Source organism: Cnephaeus nilssonii (assembly GCF_951640355.1).
Source record: "Cnephaeus nilssonii genome assembly, chromosome: 24".
Lineage (NCBI taxonomy): Eukaryota > Metazoa > Chordata > Mammalia > Chiroptera > Vespertilionidae > Cnephaeus > Cnephaeus nilssonii.
In genome coordinates this window covers 2,487,039-2,501,037 of record NC_137095.1, presented here as the reverse complement: position 1 = coordinate 2,501,037, position 13,999 = coordinate 2,487,039, and the positions used below count along the sequence as shown (strand labels likewise).

General features: G+C 44.3%; 1 pseudogene across 1 annotated transcript; it reads left to right on the top strand.

Annotated features, from left to right (window-relative positions):
- Positions 1-681: 681 nt before the first annotated feature.
- Positions 682-11,438, top strand: LOC307095000 (protein SET-like; annotated as a pseudogene). The gene is made up of 3 exons: positions 682-724; positions 5,385-6,071; positions 11,419-11,438. The product of its transcript is annotated as a protein SET-like (transcript).
- Positions 11,439-13,999: the final 2,561 nt, after the last annotated feature.

Here is a 13,999-nt window from a genome sequence, read left to right as displayed (position 1 = left end):
CAATTTCATGCACCAGGCCTATAGTATTGAATACATTAGTAGCTGGTGTTAAAGAACTATTTAAGAACTATTTAAGCTCGTATGTACATCTCATAACACATGTACAGGTCAATGTTAGAGAATACTGAAGACGGAGCAATGCAGAGGAACAGGTGATGCAAAAAGTCCACACCGGAGAAGGTAGTCAAAGGCCAGGAGGTCACAGGTGAAATGACAAGTCAGCACAGTATAAAGTATGGCAGAGAAAAGGAAGAAATGTGCTATTGCCCATGGTACTTGCACCTAAACACTGTTGAAAATGAGCAGGTGCTTGGGATCATCTAAACACCACGCTTATACGATATCTAGCCCATATTTGCAAATCAAAAGGACCAGGCCTCTTCTGAGACCATCCTGCTTGTTCAACCTGTAAAAAAAAATCAGGGTTCATCTGGCATATTCCTCTCTGCAAATATGTACAACAGAAATATTCCAAGTATTAATGAAATATGACAGGGATGTGCAGCCAGCACTGGCCTAGAGACATTTGGCTTCCAATCGTATTTAAGGAAGATAATATTACAAACAACGGAAGTATGATCTTTTAAGAGCAGCTCAATGTTCATGGAAGTACAGACCATAACCTGGCATAGACAGTCACCAAGGACCTTTGCCTAGAGGAAGGAGGTAGAAATGGTAGCCATGGATCTGGACATAGTCACCCTGCCAGGGAGAGGAATAGCAGGTGGGACCCATTAAGCTGTCTGTAAGACTTCTGACTCCCAGACACATCCTGCATTGTCTGAGGCAATGTTTGTGGAGTCGTTTATTCAGGGCTCTCCACAGACCTCACCCATGGCAGTCACAGCACATTTGACAGCACAGTGGGGGAAATGAGCAGAGCCCATGGTCTGGCTGTAGAAGAGTGAAAGCTACATCAGAAGAATAAAGGAAGAGAGAACATCATCCCAGGACACTGGGATAATGTGAAGGTCTTACCTACAGATCATACAAGTGCAAACACTTCCAGTAGAGAAGTCTCTGAGGTTCATCAAGGAGGCCCCATTCCTCCTGAGAGAAGAAAATGGCCACATCCTCAACGTTCATATACCGTCATAATGGGGACAGTACAGCCCACGATCAGATTCACTCCCAAGGTTCCAACTCTGTCACATTGCCACCCTCCACATCAATCTGCTCTCCCCACTCCTCACACCAGAGAAGATACCAGGTCTTCATCCCATGAAAGTCACTGTCATGTTATATTTCTACTGCCAATTTGTCTTCCCACAATAAAGGCAGTTGAGCAGATAGAAGATAACTGAGCTCTGGGATTCACATGTACGCCACACTAGCTCTTGACAGTAGAGTGGGTGTCAAGAACACAGGGTAGGAAGAGATGTTGGCCATACAGGGAGTGTGAGTGATTTGATACTGGTCTTATCAGGCAATACCTGTGTAATCCCTCGGACTTTTCCTCAAAGACACCAAAAAGATATCATTACACTTCACTCTTACAACCACACTCCCAGAGTGCTGAGGCCATAGCTTTGTATTACCTGCTGCACATATTTCTTTGAACAACACTTCTCTCACACAGTTTCTTTCCCAGAGGCACAACTTCAAAGGTAACACAAAATTGCATTGGCGAGCATGGGCTGTTTCTTAATCACCTTAATTTCCAAATTTATAGATTACCATCTCCATAATCCATTTCTCTCTTACCCTTCTCCCTTACCCATGCCCATGGAGAATTTCAAACCTGGGGAACACTGATGAATACTCTCATTCTTAACCCTCAGTGTGTCACCACCACAACAAAAGGCAGGTGGATACAAAATGTCATCCAAGCCCTGAACATGGCAGGTAGCACCAAAACATCACCCTTCCCAGGCATTATCAAAAAATTTCCCTTATTTTATCATCCAGATTCCACCAGAAATGGACTCTCCCTACTTTCACTTTTATGTCAATGTCACGGTGCTCTGGCCATGAAGTCACACTCCCTCTCCAAGTGCTCATCACTCTTTCTACCACACCTCTCTCACACCTGCACTGCTACAGTCCCGCCACCTATAATCCTCTCCTCACCCTCTTACTTATTATTCAGCGTGTGTGGTCAAGAGAATGCTTGCCAAATTCAAACAGGATCAAGTACAGCCCAGACTCTGACAGTCCACACTCATAGAGGCAGCCTTGAATCCTGCTGTGAAGGCCTCTCTCCAGGACTGTTTTTCCTTAAATCTAACTTATGAAGAACCACAGTCAGATCTCAGATACTCAGACCTCCCCTCCCCTGGTGCTGCAGGGTTCAATGGGGTCAGGCTGAAAGAATGCTGCAAGCAGAGAGGAGTCTGGGAGGCGCGGAGGCCCCACCCAGCCTGATGATGCTCAACAAGCCTCAGACACACCCTGCACAGCAAGGATGCTGCCTCCTAGGCCTCCTCCTACTCACGAGGAGTGGGCTGAAGCCTGTGAGTCCTGGAAGAAACTGAAGAGGTCAAAATGCCTGCCAGGAGGAGGAAGGCGAAAGTCCTGCCCTAATAGATGCACTGACACAAAGTGTCCTTTAGGTCCGCCTACATGGTCGCATTCCTTTCGGGGTAATGTAGTTTTCTCAAACACCAAGGGGAGGGCTAGCATCCCAGCCAATGACATTGGTGAATAAAGGTGATGTGGTTCAGGAAGTGGCACTGGGGAAGGACAAGATGGGGCCAGAGGCCTGGTTTACTGGAACAGATGGGCAGACCTCCCAGGAGAGGGGTGTGGGGAGAACCGGGAGAGATCCCCCGAAGAATATATGCAGAGGCGAAAATGGGAGACATCTGTAATACTATCAACGATCAAAAAGACATATTAAATTTTTTAAAAATATATAATATAGCCCAGCTGGTGTGTCTCAATGGTTGAGCACTGATCTATGATCCATGAGGTCCTGGTTCTATTCCTGGTTAGGGAACATATAAATAGAGAAAATTCCTCCATGGTGGGGCCCAGAATTTGAGAGACATTTTCCTCTAGTCCCGCGCGTAATAAATGTAACTCCATCTCTCTAAGTATTGCTTGGTTCTTCTCCAGTTCTCTGTAACAGTACCAGCTCCTTCCTGGGCCCTCAGCCTGAAGCAGGGCCTTGCCTCTTCCCTCATCAGAAGCACCGGGGAAGGTGTTTGGCTCCTTTGGGTCCACGCTCCCTTCACCAGGGACGTATTTCATCGCCTTTTAGAGAGCTTGCCTTGCTCAGGGGCTGCTGCTGTGGGTGTTAGATTTCCCGGGGCAATGAACAAAGAGACCAGGGCTGGGTGCTCCCTGATGTAGCCCAGACGCTTCAACCACCAATGTTGCTCCCACGCATGGCTTCTGCCATTGGTTCTCTCCCCCAGCGCCCTGAGACGACAGAAAAAGCCATCCTGTTCCAGAAATTTCAGAGGCAAATGGAGCCCCTAGGGGCCTGGCCCAGGACTCTGACCAGGGAAGCCAGGGAGCAGATCCGGTATTTACATGAAGGATTTCCAGAGTCCTGGTCAGTTCTCCAATTGGCTGAAGGCTTGGATGCTAGCTCTGATGAAGGGTTTTAAAAAGCAAGTTTGTGCCCACATTGGAGAAGAAACTGAAGCAGGATCAAAAGGTCCTTCCAAAAGCTGTGCTTGCCCACTCGCTCCGCCAGCTTCCAGGCCCCGGGGATGCCTGGGAGCTGCTTTCTGCAGGCCGCCCTGTGTCAGGAGCTGAAGCCTCATCCCAAGGCCAAGGTCACAGCACAGCTTTTAGGGTGACAGAACCGAATACTCAGAGTACAAACACACCGAGGAGACAGAAGGGAAAGAATAAAGGAGTCCAGAGCCCGGAGAAGGAAAGCTTTGTGCCTGTTGGTGCAGCACAAGGTCAGCACAGAGAGCTGCAGAAGTACTCCACCAGTGGTTGTGAGGACGCCAGAGGCACTGACAGTGATGTATTGCCAAGTGCAAAGGAGCTGGAAGCATTGAAGGCAAGAGAACTGGGTGAGCAGAACTTCAGCAGCAAGGTAGTGCAGAGGGGGTGAGAGTTCTTTGACGACAATAGGAACTTCCTGTACAGAATTTGAACTGGAGCCTGGCTGGTAAAGATGTCATGTAAAATAGAGCTGAGCGAGCAGATTGGAGCTGCCTGGATTTCTGTGTGGATTATCCACCTTGGAAATGATGAGCCTGAAAATGGAATGAGCGGCTTGGATTTCAATCTTACAAGGGACAGTAAACTTCACAGGGCAGATGTATATGCGGGCAGCATGAATAACAGGCTAGGTGCAGTCTAGCTCCTGGAGCATGGCTCCTCATCTGACCATGTGGATATTCAGTACTTACCCTTCTTGCATAGGCTTTCTATGTGTCGAAACCAGCCTGTGTCACATATGTTAGGAGTTTGTTGTCTTTACAATATGTGTATGGGAGGAATTGAAAAGTGTTCATTCTGACATCATTTACTTCTTGATTAATGAACACTAACAGTTCTGGAGTTGCTTAGTCAATTGGTTGTATTCACTTTGTGCAAGGTAAAGTGAAATGCAGCAAAAAAATAAGTATATACATAAATGCATAGTCCATGGACATACACAATAATGTGCTGAGTGCCTAGAAATGGTGGGGGCAGGCTAGAGGGAGGCAAAGGACACATGCTCAGGTGGTGGACTGGATTCATATTGTGATGCATGCAGGGGGAAGCCTATCAGTGATTCTCTCTCATCAGTCACCTTTCTCTCTCTCTCTATCCCCCCTCCATTCCTCACTGAAATCAATAAAAATATAGTTTTGAATGTATATTTTAAATCAATTACACTTACATCAAAGTTTGAAAAAATAATTGAAATTTGCCACTTCCCATTATTTTACTATTTTATCATGAATATTGTTGAGTATATTTGTACCTAATGCACCAGCATGTTGGAAATAACATATAATGATGTGCTACTGAAATATCCTAGCAGGCCCATGTTCAATGCTAACATTTTGTCATTTTGAAACTAATCATGATGAGAGTATTTACCACCAGGAATAAATGCTGGAGAATGTTAGCAACATAGATTAAACTTAAAAGTGTATCATGCAAGTGGGCATTAAACTGTATATAAGATAAAATGTGAGAAAAACAATTTTCCTTCCAGTATTCAAAACATACTGTATAGTTCCAAATGGAAAAGAAACCAATTAAGTCCTTAAGGAATGGGTGAAGTGAATAGAGATGTCTTAGATGCTGAACCGCCGTCCTATTGGTTAAATCCTAAATTCATTTTAAAAATGGAAAAAGTGAGTGCTCAGCACGCCTTTGAGCCTGGCAACTTCCCATTGATCAGATCCTAGGACTTGCCTCACAGTATGGCACACAAAGCCAGTCCTAGCTCCCACCTCAAAGAGAGATACCGAAACTGGCTCCAGCCCCCAAGCTGGAGAAGAAGCCGACCCCTCCGGACCTGCTGAGGGAGAAAAAGAACGGCAAGAAGTGATTGAACATATTGATGAAGTACAAAATGAAATGGACAACTTAATGAAAAAGCCAGAGAGGAGATTTTGAAAGTAGAACAGAAATATAAAAAACTCCGCCAACCGTATTTTCAGAAGAGGTCAGAATTAATCACCAAAATCCCAAATTTTGGGGTAACAACATTTGTCAACCATCCACAAGTGTCTGCACTGCTTGGGGAAAAGAATGAAGAGACTCTGCATTATTTGACAAGAGTTGAAGTGAGAGAATTTGAAGATATTAAATAAGGTTACAGAATAGATTTTTATTTTGATGAAAATCCTTACTTTGAAAATAAAGTTCTCTCCAAAGAATTTCATCTGAATGAGAGTGGTGATCAATCTTCAAAGTCCACTGACATCAAATGGAAATCTGGAAAGCATTTGACGAAACATTCAAGTCAAACACAGAATAAAGCCAGCAGGAAGAGATAGCATGAGGAAGCAGAGAGCTTCTTTACCTGGTTTACTGACCATTCTGATGCAGGTGCAGATGATTTAGGAGAAGTCATCAAAGATGACATTGGGTCAAATCCTTTACAGTACTACTTGGTCCTGACATGGATGATGAAGAAAGGGAAGGAGAAGAAGATGATGATGCATGCACAAATTCATATACTGGGCCTCTAGATATATATATATATATATATATATATATATATATATATATATATATATATATATATATATATATGCTTGATTTAAATCAGTTACATATATATCAAACTTTAAAAAATGTTTAAAACTTATGTTTACAATAATTCAGCTGTTTAATTATGAATGTTCCTGAGCACATTCATTGCTACTATGTAAGTATGGTAAAAATCTATGTATATGAAAGGCTAAGCAACCACCCAACTTCTTCACAGGTACCTATGACCTGCAATGACCAACAGAGGGCAGACGCTCAACACAGAAGCTGCCCAGTGAGTTGTGGTTACTTGACAGCAGTGGTTCACAGGTAACACACCCCAGAAGCAGAGAGGAAGGAGCCTGATTCTGGGTTGTGTCACCCAAGAACTGCTGTCTCGAAATCCAGGACACCTAGGGGGATGTCGGAGAGCCTGTTTCAACCCAATCTCCACATGCCAGGCCCTTGTTTTGAAAGGGAGAAGTAGAGAAAAATCAATAATCTACCTCCTGCACGACCACTCCAGGGGATTCAGGAAGACATGTGCCCTACCCTGGAATCAAACCAGTGGCTGAGGGACCCCAGCCATCACACAGATGCCATTCAAGCCTCGACACTGCCCCAGTGCTGCCGGCTAAGGAGGGAATGTGAGAGGTTGGCACTAGGGAGGGTGGGGCCGATCTCACCAAGTCCTTCCCCACCACACACTTTCAGATTAATTTAATTTCAATGTGCACGCATTCATGTACCTGGTCACTAGTAAAATATAATGATGTACTACTGAAATATCTTATGTCCATGTTCAATGCCATCATTTTGACACTTTGAATGTGGTGAAATTGCCAACTACTGCTAACATATACTTCACTTAATGTATTGTTAAATGCTTAGACTTAAAGAACACTGGTGGAATATATTAACAATGCAGATTAAACTATTAAGTTTATGGTACAAGTGGGCTATAAATAGTACATATGGTAAAAATTGAGAAAAAGTATATTGTTTTTAGAATTCAAAAGCACGAATTCCATATGGCAAAGAAGTCACTACAGTCATTGAGGAATGAGAGAAATTCAAACATATGTCTTAGAGGCTGCACTATCCTCCTATTGGTTAGGATGATAAATTAACTATAAAGTAGAACAAAATCCAGAACACACATTTTAACAAAGGAGATAAAGACATGCATAAGAAATGATCACCATCAAACATTTTTTACAGAAATGGAATGAAAACAAAAGCAAGTTAACAATACTCGGTAATAGGGTAGTATTTAAAAAGATTAACCTTCACATGTGCTAGCTGAGTTGCAGAAAAATGGAATTTTCATGACTGTGGGTGGGTTGGGAGGCAAAGTGATTGACCATTTTAGATCACACTTCCCCATATGTTAAAATATAACACATTCACTGACACTGGAACAGTTTGGTAAGTGACACATACACCTGCAGAAAGAACTCAACACAATATTCTCAACTGTTTTATTTATAAAACCACAAACATAGAAATCACTGAAACCACAGGCAGCTCAATAGTTAAAGTGGTTACCCATAGAATACAATATTTCCTGGAAATAAATATTTACATAAACATTAGTGTTGAATCTCAAAATATCTGTGTAGCATGAAGGAAGCCAGTGTTTCTTAAAGAGAATACACCTTTTAGTACCAATAAAATTATGAATAATATGAGCTACTCTATTGTACAGGAAGGTAAATCAATGCCTGCATGGAGGGCTGGGAGGCAGAAAGGTTACAAAAGGACTGGAGGTAAATACAGGGTGTGGCCAAGTAGGTTTAATGTTGTTGCTACTGAAAATAGTACAATAATTAATAAAGAAGAACACAAAATATAAACTCTCCATGGCCACTGTGCCTCATTTTCTTGGACGTGATCACATTAACGGAGAGCCACTGGTTTGATTCCGGGTCAAGGCACATGCCCAGGTTGTGGGCTGGATCCCCAGAGTTGGGCATTCAGGAGGCAGCTGATCAATGATTCTCTCTCATTGATCTCTCTCCCTTTCTCTCTCTCTCTCTGAAATCATAAAAGTATATCATAAAAAAACAAACTATTGCCATCAAATTCAACAGGAATGCTGACTACATACAAAAGACATCCTGGGACAGATTGCAGGGTCATCCTTCCTCTACCTTTGCCTTCTTGCCTGTTGAGCAACTACATTATGTGAACACCCTAGAGCGGCCAGGGAATACACAACACCATTAGATTATTCTGCCAATGACGTCAGCTACACGGAACGGTTTTGGAGGTCCTGAGAATGTCTGTACATGAAGGCCACACAAGCCACAGGCCCCAGAACATCTGTGGCCTTATGTTCAGAAGAGGCACTTATCATCTAATTTACTGCAGGCTTCCCCACTCACTATTTAAACAGTGTTTCTGTCCTAATTGTGGTTCCACCTCAGAGACTTACAACAAATGACACCAGCCTATGAAATGTCATACTTCCTGGCACATGTCTCCTTCGTAGTACATGGAGAGCAGGTTCCCTAAACATTGCTGAGGCTTATGTAGTACATACTGTGAACGGTAAACAAGGTTCATATTGGTCACAGAAGCAGAGCAAAGGTCTCATCTTCAGACTGACCTTCACACTCACCAATAATCGAGGCACCAGCTGAAAATTAAATGCACAAAGTCATGTGGTCTTTCTTTTTATGCCATGGATCGCAATAAGTAATAAGCCAACATTGGACAAAAAGTGATTTCCGGACATTATGTCGTCCCTTTCAAACCACATACACTTTTGGATAAACACAATATCTATTCATCTCTACATGCTGAAAGTTCACATTTGTGTTTGCAAATCATCTGTGGGAGTGAATAAAACCAAAATTAAAGGTACAAATGTAAAAATACCTTTAAAAATATTCTAAACCAGGAGAGGAGAACAAGAGGTTTGCAGGTTGGTGAATAAGAATCCCTCCGAATATATCAAAGCATAATGTGAGTACCACTATATCCCTGAAAGAGGTGGCACTTCTTAGCTGAGAAGGGGTGCTCTGGATGAATCCTGGGTCAGGTCCATTTTCCAGTCACAGAGAAATGAATGAAGATCCTGCCAAGAGCTTGAAGGAACCATAATTACTTCCAGCAGAAGTGAGAACACAGAATACATTCCCCTGAGCACCCAGGGGTGGTGACCGATGCACACTCCTCAGGTGAGTCAGGTGTTAGAGGTGAAATCTCTTCAGTGACAAAGAGACAGTGACATCATTTGGGTGGTAGGTCTGGGCATGTTAGCAAGTACAATGCAGCTCGTTCAAGTCTCACTTGTACCTCATATTTATGAGGAATCTAGCAGAGTGTATGTTCCCAAAAAATGGGATTACATTCATGGAAAGGGTCTCATAGAGCCCCTTAAGTGTTCTTATAATAAGTGAGAAAAATAAACCATTCCCTGCACATTTATGGCTTTTCTCCAGTATGAACTCTGTGGTGTCTAGTGAGGCAAGACATTAGACTGAAATGCTTCCCACATAAACTACACTCATACGGCTTTTCTCCAGTGTGAACTCTGTGGTGTACAGTGAGGTTAGACCTTCGACTGAAATGCTTACCACATTCACCACACTCATATGGCTTTTCTCCAGTGTGAACTCTGTGATGTATAGTGAGGTTAGACTTTCCATTGAAATGTTTACCACATTCACTACACTCATATAGCTGTTCTCCAGTGTGAACTCTATAGTGTACAGTGAGGTGAGACCTTCGACTGAAATGTTTCCCACTTTCACTACACTCAGACGGCTTTTCTCCAGTGTGAACTCTCTGGTGTACAGTGAGGTGAGACCTTTGACTGAAATGCTTCCCACATTCCCTACACTCATATGGCTTTTCTCCAGTGTGAACTCTGTGGTGTACAGTGAGATGACATCTTTGACTGAAGGACTTCCCACAGTCACTGCACTTATAACACTGTTTTCTAATGTGAACTCTGTTGTGTTTAATGAGAGCAGGGCTTTCACTGAAGACCTTCCCACAATCAGTACACTCACAGGGCTTTTCTACAGTGCGAAGTCTCCCATGTTGTAGGTGGTTAAAGATTTGTCTGAACACTTTCCCACATTTATTATACTCAGTAATCATTTCTCCAGAGCTGAGACCTTTCTGATAACCAACTTTCTGTTTCTGGCTGGCAGCTATTTCACATTCAACCCACTGGTGATGTCTTTTTCCACGGAGACATTCCTGTGAAATCTCATTGTTACTGTGTCGCTCCTCAGTGTTCAGAGTGGCCTGGTGCTGGAGAAGCCCATGGTGGCTGGGGAGTCTGCCCCAACCTCAGTACTAGCTTCAGGCACCCCAGAGAAGTAGAACCAGCAAGTTGTCACAAGCAAAGCTCTCTCCATATCTTCTTTCCAGGGCTTCTCTCCACAGGCATCCTTCTGCTGCTGGTGAGGGTTTGCACTGAAACACAAGTCTCTCACACATGCATCACTTAAGAACACATTCTTCTCAAAGTATGCCACTTGTAACTCAGTCAGGTGCAAAATACCCTTTAATACTGAGAAGCACGGCTTACACAGATGGGTCCTGTTGGTGGCTGCAGCTCTAGGAAGCCCTGACCTGAGAGTCTCCTACAGATACACTGTGCTCACAATAGGCCTCTCCATCATCCATTTTATGCCAAGGACCTGAAAACAGAGGAATGATGCAGAAATGAATATTGACTGTGGTGACAGAGGGAAGTCCCATTATAAAACTGTGTTGCACATAATACATTGGTCTCATGCAATTGGCTGAAAATAAAAGACCTGAAAGATGAATTAATACGAAGCAACTGTGAAGTTCTTGACCACTGAAGATCACAAAACAAGAGAGACTTCAACTGAAATAGAGCAAAAACATGGCAAGCACCACATGGAAGAGAAGCGGACTGTCCAGCTCATTCTGCTGCTAACAGCATTCAGTAGATCTTCTCTGCTGGTGACATGGGCAAGTTGTGCAGAAAGTTGGTAACATCTCATTCCAAGTAAAATTCAATAAACAAGTAGCTGGTGTTTGAGGGGTATTTAAGCATGTATGTGCTCCTTATAACATATGCACAGGTCCATGTTGTAGTATACTGCAGAAAGAGATGTGCAGAGGAATAAGTGATGTAAAAAGGACACAATGTCGAAGGTAGACAACGCTAGGAAGTCACCGATGAAATGACAAGTCAGCAAAGTGTCAAGTGTGGAAAAGAAAGGTATAAATGAGGTGTGGCCATTGGAACCTGCACCAAACACTGTTGTACAGGAGCAGGTTCCCGGTATAATCTGAACACCATCCTTATGTCATACCTCCCCCCAGGTGCCACTCAGCCGGGCTAAGCATCCTCTAGGACCTGGGGTTCACCCTGAAACCCAGAGTTCACCCTGCACCTCCTTTTCTAGAAGTATGTACAAAGTAAATATTCTAAGTATCAATGAAAAGACAACAGAGGTGAGCAGCCATCACTTGCCCATAGCATTCAGCTTGCAATAGTATCCAGGGAAGGTAATATTACAAACAATAATTGGAGGGTCTTACAAGAACAGCCCCTGGTTCATGTATGTAAAGAAGATAACTGACACAGGGTCTTTATCGACAAGAAAGGTGCAGAATTGGAAGTCCTGGATCTGGATAGAGTCACCCTCCCTGGAGTGCAAGAGCAGGAGGGACCCATTAAGCTGTCTGTAAGACTGCTGACACCCAGACACTTCCTGCAGTTTCTGAGGCAACTGGTGTTAGGGAGGTTTTTGGAGTCTATTGCTCAGGGCTCTCTGCACAGCTCAGCACTGGCAGCCACAGCCCATTTGACAAGAGAGTGGGGGAAATTAGCTGAGCCCATGGTCTGGCTTAGAGAGAGAGTGTGCTAGTCTGGAGAATAAATAAAGAGTGGGCATCACTTCATGACACTAGGAGAATTGTGAAGATCTTACCTATGAATGATACAAGTGCAAACACTTCCAGCATCACATCATAATATAGACGTCTCTGAGCCTCATCAAGGATCTCCCACTCCTCCTGAGAGAAGGCAATGGCCACGTCCTCAAAGTTCATATCCTGTCATAATGGGCACAGAATATCCCATGATAAGATTCTCTCTTGAGATTCCAAGTTTGCCATACTACCCACCCTGCACATGCATATGCTCCCCTACTCCCCACATCAGAGAAGAAAGCAGCCCTTGGTCCCATTAAAGTCGATCTCTCCTTGTATTCTTACTGATGCTGTGTCTTCCCACAACAATAAAGGCAGATGAACAGATACAAGTTACCTGTGCTCTCATCCTCAAATAGGAATCACACTGCCCCCTTTCAATAGTAGTTGGTGTCAGGAACATAGGGTAGGAGGAGACGTTGCACATAATGAGAATGTGATGGATTTGACTCTGGTCTTGTCAGGCAATAGCCATGTTGTCCTCAAAATTGTCCCTCCAAGACACCAAACAACATAGTAATGCCCATTGCACTTCTGACTCCAATTCCCGTTTGCTGAGGCCATCACTCTGCATTACCTGCTGCCCATAGTTCTGTGATCCACACTTGTCTCACAGAGCTTCATTCCCAAAGGCACAACTTCACTGGTAACACAAATGAGCCATGACGAGGACAGGGTGTTTTCTAATCAGGTTCTTTCCCAAAATTCTAGTTCACCACCTCTGTAATACATTTCTCTCACCCTTCTCTCTTCTCCTTTCCTCATGACGGTGGGGATTTTCAAGTGCAGGTGATACTGATGTGTGCTATCTCATTCCTAGTGTTCACTGGGTCAGCCCTCAACAAGAAATGGCAGGTGGGCACATATATGTCCTCTAAGCTCTACACTTGTCATGTAGCATCACAGCAACCCATCTCGTTAGAAATTATCCTAAAATCCCCCATATCATAAACACACCATCAGAGATGGACTTCCTTTTCATTCATTTGAACGTCATTGTTAGTGTCCGGCCACTTTGCTTTCAGTCCCACGACTACACTGATGTCGTCATCACCTGTGTGTGATTGTGCAGCTCAACCCAGGTTCCCCACCTGCCACACTGACATAGAGGGCACCTCCCATACTGTTCTCTGGGTCACTGCATGCTCTGCCCTCAAGAGAACCTTGGCTGCTCGTCCTCACAGGTCCCTAGGCTGTGCTGGTGTTCAGATGTGTGTGGACTGACAAGGTGATTAAAACATATATATTGATTTCAGAGAGAGAGAAATCAGGATATACTATATATATATATATATATATATATATATATATATATATATATACATATGCTCACTAATAAAATCATAATATGCTAATTCAACTGGGAGACCTTCCGGATATCCTTCTGGATAAAGCCTGGGGCTTGGCTGTCCTGTAAACCACCCCCAATCGACTCTCAGCCCGTTGACCAGGCTGGACACACACCCCAGCGGGTCCCCAAACCCTGATGGTGGCATGGCCAGCTTGCAAACAGCCCTCAGCCCCTCGCCCAGGCTGGCAATTCCCCCAATTGGGGACCCTCAACTTGATGGGGGCATGCCTGGCCTGCATACTACTCCAGTTCCTCACCCAGGCAGGCACCGCTCCCAGTGGGGACCCCCACCATGATGGGGGCATGGCCGGCATGCAAACTGCCCCAGGCCCCTCACCCAGGCCAGCCCCGCCCCGCAAGGGGACCCTCACCCTGATCAGGGACCCCCTTGAAGGCACACCAGCCGGCCCCCACCTGTGCACCAGACCTCTATCTATACTAACAAAAAGGTAGTATGCTAATTAGACAGGGAGACATGCTGGATGTCCTTCAGAACAAAGCCATGGTGGCGGAGCCAAGGCAGAGGCAGTTAGGGGTGATCAGGCAAGGAGGGGTGGGCATTTGGGGGTGATCAGGCCAGGAGGGGTGGGCATTTGGGAGTGATCAGGCAGGCAGCGG